Here is a 7,500-nt window from a genome sequence, read left to right as displayed (position 1 = left end):
AGATATTTTTTTGAGCAAAATATGCAGATGGTATTGTAGTGGGGACTTAGCCTTGGCACTCAAAAGGCACTTGTTCTACTCAAAAAAAAAAAAAAAAAAAAAAAAAGCTTTTTGTGTATCCAAGGCTCGTTGGTCTAGGGCGGGTGTCGGCAACCCGCGGCTCCAGAGCCGCATGCGGCTCTTTTTCATCTTTGCTGCGGCTCCGGAGCACACTGCCCACCAGGTGACAGGCAATAGGGTTTCAGTGGTCGGCAAGCCGCGGATCGCAAGCCACATGCGGCTCTTCTGTGTGCCGGGCGCCCGCTCCCCTCCCTCCTCTCGGGCGGCCGCCTCAAAAGTCAGGACTCTTTTAATCCGGCCCGCGGAGCGTGGAACATTAGCTGTCAGGATGTAGGCGGGGCAGCCAGGATGTAGGCGGGGCAGCGTGACGAACTCCTCTCACAGTCCGCCCTGAAGACCGGAACACAGGAGCTTTGAGGGCGGAGCCTGAACATGGCGGCAGTGTAGGAGCTCGTGGACGGAGCTCCGGTGTCTGACCTCCCCAGGCCTCCCAGCTTATCCCCTGGAACATGTTAGAGCCTTGCGGTGGGGGACTTACCCGGTCTGACGGCTCCCGGCGGAGGAGAGACTGATGTGGGTGAGGGAAAAGAGAGGAGCGGCGGGCGATTGTTGAAGAGAGAGTCCCTGGACGCTGGGAGACGAGAGGGGCCGGCGCGATCACGTGACCGGCCGCAAAGCACCTCTGGGAGACCGGGAAGCCGGCCGGCCGGCGTTTTGTGGAGAGAGAGCAGCGCTGACCTGTTTGCCGGGGACCGACACACTCTCCCCCTATCCCCCTAGTAACCCTGGAGCCTAAAAATACGGGAAAGGAGAACTATTGAAACCTGGACAAGGAGTCTGAAGAGACCCTGGGGAGTTCCCCCCCATGAACAGACCCTCAGAGGAATCGACCGAAAAGGCACTCACTGGAAGAAGACATAGGAGGAGGGTGAGTGACACTTATGAATTGCACTTTTGAAGATCTATCATGCTGACCTCTAAAAAGTGTATATAAGAACGGGGGACCCCTAGAGTCTGTATAAAAGGTGGAAGAGACACGCAGAGAGAAGAGGAGAGGCTCGGGGAGAAGGAGGGGGAGAGGGGGGAAGGAGGAGGAGGAGGAGAAGAGAAGGAGAAAAACCAGCAGGGGGACAGAGCAGAGACTTGAAAGTTTTAAGAAATAATATCCCGCCCTACCCATAAACTTATAAAGGACTATAAGAAGGATAAGTGCCACAGAGAAAAATGAAAAACAAAAATGTAAAAGGAAGTGGGCTTAAAGGGTCCCAGACTGGCACAATTAAAAAATATACATCCCAAGGAAACGCAACCCCAGAAAGACCTCAGAGCAGATCTGGAGGAGGAGAGAGGTGTTTTTTTTTTTTTTTTTTTTTTTAACCCCTTTCTTCTCCTCTCGCCACCTACCCCCACTCTATTGCCTTCGTTATGGATTTTTTTCGTTTTTTTTTCATTTTTCTTCTCTCTCTATTTTTCTGCCAGTGATAATATCCAGGTGGGGCTTGGGAGGTTATGGGGAGGTTAGTCAAGGGGAAAGTCGTCCATGGACGGAGTTTTAGCCCAAGGATCAAATCAAAGGTGGATTTTTTAATCCATAAATGATTAGTAGGCAAATGTTAGGCCTAAAAAGAGGGAGGAGGGGAGGGGGGAGGGAGGGGGTTGGAAGGTTGGCAGGGTGGGAAATGGGAGAGGGAGGTTGTTTTCTCTGCAAAATAAAAGATGATATAAAAACAAGTGAGAAGGGAGAAGGAGAGAGAAATAAAAAATATAGATGGAGGAGAAAAGAGGAAATTTAAGGAAGATGGAAGAGATTCAGTTTATAACATATAACATAAATGGGTTGAACTGTCCCGGGAAAAGATATAGATTATTTAAAGAATTACATCATAGAGAAGCCTCAGTGATATTTTTACAGGAGACACATCTTGAGATAAGCTCAAATGTTAGACTGAGGTCTAAAAAATACCCAACATGGTACTATGCAGATTCCCCGGTTAAAAGAGCAAAAGGGGTAGCAATAGGCCTGGCAAAGAACGTTAGGTTTGAGTTGGAAGATAGAAAAACAGACCCAGATGGGAGATTTTTGTTCTTAAGGGGCAAGTTACAGGAGATCGAGTGTACACTGGCCAACATCTACTGCCCTAATAAAAAACCGGAGGAGTATCTGAAAAAGGTGTTGAGGAAGTTGATGGACTTTAAAAAAGGACGTTTGATCCTGGCAGGGGATTTTAACTTCTGTATGGACCCACAAAGGGATGCCACCTCCCATATAAAGACAGAAGGAAATAAGGCCCTGAAATTATTGAAAAAAGAATTACACATAAGTCAACTGATAGATGCCTGGAGAATTACACACACACAAGATAGAGATTATACTTTTTTCTCAAATATGCACAAGAGATATTCAAGATTAGATTATATATTAATAGAACATCAATTAATCGACCATCTGACCCAGGTAGATATAGAGACAATAACTTTATCAGACCACGCTCCAGTTACTATGAAAATGGAATGGGGGAGAAGGAAAAGCGGAGGGCTGGGATGGAAATTGAATGAGACACTTTTAGTGGAAAGGGAAATAGCTCAGAAAATAGGGGAGGAGATCGAACGCTTTTTTAAGGAGAATGAGACAGGGGAGGTGTCAACAGCCACAGTGTGGGAGGCTCACAAAGCTTATATAAGAGGAATATTAATGGCGATTGGGGCTAGAAAGAAAAAAGAAAGAAGGGAGAAAATGAATGAGCTCTTAGAAGAAATAGATAAATTAGAACAAATACATAAGAATAGAATAACAAAAGAAATAGAGCTGAAGTTAAAAAAACAGAAGGAAGAACTGAAAGAAATGATAGAAGAGGAGAGGAGAAAAGTATATAATAGAGTTCTAAGTGAGAGATATAGATGGGGAGAAAGACCTGGAAAGTATCTGATGAGAGCCCTGAGGAAAAAGAAAAATAGAAATTATATAGAAAAAATAAAAGATGCTAAAGGAAACATGAAACACTCAAATAAAGATATCACCAAAGCCTTCATAGAATATTACAGGAAACTGTACAATATAAGCCCCTCGGAAAGTTCAGAAACTATAGACAGTGAGAAAAACCAGAAAAGAAAGAAATATTTGGAAATGGCTAGGTTATTAAAATTAAATGAGGACCAACTAAACTCCCTAGACGCAGATATCTCACAGGAAGAAATAAAACTAGCATTAAAGGGGACAGTGTCGGGGAAAAGCCCAGGCCCAGATGGTTATACAGTGAGATACTATAAAAAATTCAGTGAAATCTTAGTACCAAAACTCAAAAACTACATGAATGCACTAGGTGGAGAGATGGAAGTAAGAAGAGAATCATTACAAGCCCAACTCGTGCTCATTCAGAAAGAGGGAAAAGATCCCTCTCAGTGTTCTAGCTATAGACCTATTTCACTACTGAACACAGACACTAAGTTGTACGCAAAGGTCCTAGCAAACAGATTGAAAGAGCTAATGCCTGGATGGATACATGAGGATCAGGTGGGCTTTGTTCCAGGGAGGGAAGGAAAAGATAATGGGGTACGATCATTGATGCTAATCCAAAAGAGTAAAAAGGGAAAAGAACCGGCGGTACTACTGTCTATAGATGCTGAAAAAGCGTTTGATAGGGTAAATTGGAGATTCATGATGGACACTCTGGAAGCTTTGGGAATCGGGCCTAGGATGAGAGAATGGATAGGAAAGCTGTACAGATACCCCTCGGTGGTCATTGGGGTAAATGGGGAGAGGTCAGAACCCATTGAGATGTCAAACGGAACAAGACAGGGATGCCCATTATCCCCATTGCTGTATGTTATATCTCTAGAACCTCTACTATCAACAATAAGACTGAATAGAGACGTAAAGGGAATCCGAATAGGAGATACGGAACATAAAGTTGCTGCTTTTGCAGACGACTTGTTGTTCTATGTAGGAAACCCCAGGATAACACTTCCAAACTTAATGAAGTCACTAAAGGAGTACGGAGAACTATCAAATTTAAAGATAAATCCAACAAAAACGGAGATTCTAAATATAAACATCTTAAAAAACGAAAAAGAAAGGATACAAAAAGAATTTCCCTTTAAATGGAAAGATAGAGATATAAAATATCTAGGAGTAAAACTCACAGCCTCACATAAACATCTATATAAACTAAACTATATTACACTGATAAATGAGATTAGAGATGAATTAAAAAGATTGGAGGGAGGAACCCCGACATGGATGGGCCGTATTAATCTGGTAAAAATGGTAATAGTACCAAAAATCATATATAGATATCAAATGATCCCAATTAAACTCCCAGAGATTTTCTTTAAAATAATTAAGAAATTGATAACAAGATACATATGGAGGAATAAAAAACCAAGACTGTCATACGAACTGCTAAGTAGGAGGAAAGAAAGAGGGGGTTTAGGGCTCCCAGACTTTAAAAGATATTACAAAGCGGTAATACTGGCAAGAACCATAGATTGGATATTTAATAATAAAAAAAGCTGGGTGAGAATAGAGAATGAACTCAGCGGAACAGACTTGGGAAGAATGATATGGGTACCAACACAGTATAGGGGTTTAAATGACAATGTAAATACATACACTTTGAATGTTTTAAAGATTTGGGATAACTTACACAGAAGTATGAAATGGACCTTTAATTCTACACTGATTCCACTAAAAAATACAGAGTTTTTCCCCCCAGGTAGAGAAGAAATAGGAGGGAAGTGGTTTAAAAAAGATAAGGTGCAATTAGGAGACATCTTGGTGGGAGATGAAATAGGAGCATATGGCGAATTGAAAAAAAAAGAGGGAGAGATTTTCACTAAATTAGACGAATGGCGGTATTTCCAATTGAGGTGTTTTGTCGGAAGTTTGCCAAGACCTTTAAGGACAAGAGACAATTGGAACTTGTTTGAAAAGACATTGGGAACACAAGGTGATGGGAAACACGGGATTGCTAGAATTTATAAAATACTCACTGAACTAGACACAAACACGAAACCAACATATTTAACAAAATGGGAAATGGATATGGGAGTTGTGATAGATGAGGAAAAGCAGAGGAGAATGTATAGATTAACTCACGAAAATGTCTCTATGAGAGAAGTAGAAATGAACTATAAGTGTTTGACAAGATGGCACATTTCACCAGTAGTAGAAAATAAGATGTGTGGAGAGAGCACACCGCTGTGTTGGAGGGGATGTGGAGAAATAGGCACAATATACCATATATGGTGGGGATGCCCAAAAATCCAGATATTCTGGACAACAATAATCCACTTAATAAGAAAATTGACAGAAATAGATATAAATCTAGATCCAGAAGTATGTATTTTGCACATCACGGATATAACGGTAAATAAATATAAAAAATCAGGGATATGGAACTATATAAATGCTGCAAAAGCCCTGATACCCAAGTTCTGGAGGCAAATAGAGGCACCAAAGGAAGAGGACTGGATTGAAAGAGTTGAGCAGATTAAAAAGATGGAAAGGCTGTGCCATACCCAAGAAGATAAGATGGAGGTTTATCATGGGAAATGGGAGAACTGGGAAAAAGCCAGATTATATATGAGGTGTAGGAAAGAATAAAGATAACAACAGAAAAATTCCACTTGCTGATATAAGAAGACGTAGAGAAAAGATAGAATAGGCAGAGGGGACATAGGGTGGGGGGTGGAGAAGGGGGGAAAAGGTTGCATAGAGTATATAAAGTAGAAATGTTGGTTAATATAATATTATAGAATATATTTTATATATATATATATATATTTATATTGTGATGATGAAATGTAATTGAAATGGAAAATTAATAAATATTTGAATTATAAAAAAAAAGACCGGAACACAGCGCGGGAACACAGCGAGAGGAACGCGCGGAGCAAAGGTAAGTGAATTGAGACAATATGGGGAATTAATTACTATAGGGGGGATGAATTATTAAATGGAGGATTAATTACTATGGGGGATGAATTACTATGGAGGATGAATTACTATATGGGGGATGAATTACTATGGGGGATGAATTACTATGGAGGATGAATTACTATATGGGGGATGAATTACTATGGAGGATGAATTACTATATGGAGGATGAATTACTATATGGAGGATGAATTACTATATGGGGGATGAATTACTATGGAGGATGAATTACTATATGGAGGATGAATTACTATATGGAGGATGAATTACTATATGGGGGATGAATTACTATGGAGGATGAATTACTATATGGGGGATGAATTACTATATAGAGGATGAATTACTATATGGGGGATGAATTACTATATGGGGGATGAATTACTACATGGAGGATGAATTACTATATGGGGGATGAATTACTATATGGAGGATGAATTACTATATGGGGGATGAATTACTATGGAGGATGAATTACTATAGAGGGGATGAATTACTATAGAGGGGATGAATTACTATATGGGGGATGAATTACTATAGGGGGGATGAATTACTATATGGGGGATGAATTACTATGGGGGATGAATTACTATATGGGGGATGAAGCTAACTGCACGATCCTGTATATAGCATTAAGGTAAGAAACAATATATGCAGTGTCGGATTTGTTTTAAATGTTGCAATGGTTTTGCGGCTCCCAGTCTTTTTTTTCCCTTCGGAAACGGGTCCAAGTGGCTCTTTATGTCTTAAAAGTTGCAGACCCCTGGTCTAGGGGTATGATTCTCGCTTAGGGTGCGAGAGGTCCGGGGTTCAAATCCCGGACGAGCCCTATGTTTAGCAAACAACTCGGCATTCTATTGGGAGGAATTGTTCAGATGGTGGCTGAATCCATGCAAGCAACTGTGCTAGCGGTAGCCAAGAGTGCTTAAAGGCTCTTGCATTTCCAAAATGTGCAACGGCTACTTCTGTGAAATGGGCAAGATGTGGCTCTGGGGTTCTGCCTCTTTAGTCTAGGGGCTAAAGAGGCAGAACCTTTTGGGCATGGGAGCTCCAAGCTACAAGACCATGAGGCAGTCTCCAGAGCCTACCGCAGGAAAGGAGGTGATGTTTCCCCGACAAAGTTTCTTCTTTGCTTTTGAAATCTTTGATAGTTCAAGAAAGGCAAAGACTGCAAACTCGGTTCATCAAAGGAAGAAGACTTTTTTAGAGGACAATGCTATTTTTTGTACAAAAAAAAAAACATTTCCCAGAAAGCTGGCATTCCTGGCTCGTTGGTCTAGGCGTATGATTCTCGCTTTGGGTGCGAGAGGTCCCGGGTTCAAATCCCGGAGCCCAAGCTTTAGGCAGATGGCCTGAGTTCCCATTTCCTTCTTGGTCGCAGCCAAGGTTCTTTTATGGCGCGCTTGAACTTTTCTAGTGCCCTTGTCTACTGCTCAACCTAGCCTGGGCAGACAGCCAAATGCAGCAAACAGCACTCGGCTCGTTGGTCTAGGGGTATGATTCTCGCT

General features: G+C 41.7%; 1 non-coding gene across 1 annotated transcript in view; it reads left to right on the top strand.

The window, feature by feature from the left end:
- The first annotated feature begins 7,469 nt into the window (after window positions 1–7,469).
- Window positions 7,470–7,500, top strand: part of TRNAP-UGG (transfer RNA proline (anticodon UGG)) — a 72-nt gene continuing 41 nt past the window's right edge. The window contains exon 1 of the tRNA in view: window positions 7,470–7,500. This exon is cut by the window's right edge and continues 41 nt beyond it. This is a non-coding gene — a tRNA (tRNA-Pro).

This window comes from Staurois parvus, unplaced genomic scaffold, assembly GCF_062004578.1.
Source record: "Staurois parvus isolate SC_StPar_1 unplaced genomic scaffold, SC_StPar_1.0 ptg001918l, whole genome shotgun sequence".
Classification (NCBI taxonomy): domain Eukaryota; kingdom Metazoa; phylum Chordata; class Amphibia; order Anura; family Ranidae; genus Staurois; species Staurois parvus.
The sequence above is the reverse complement of the archived record's forward strand: the minus strand, read 5'-3'. Positions and strand labels throughout refer to the sequence as shown.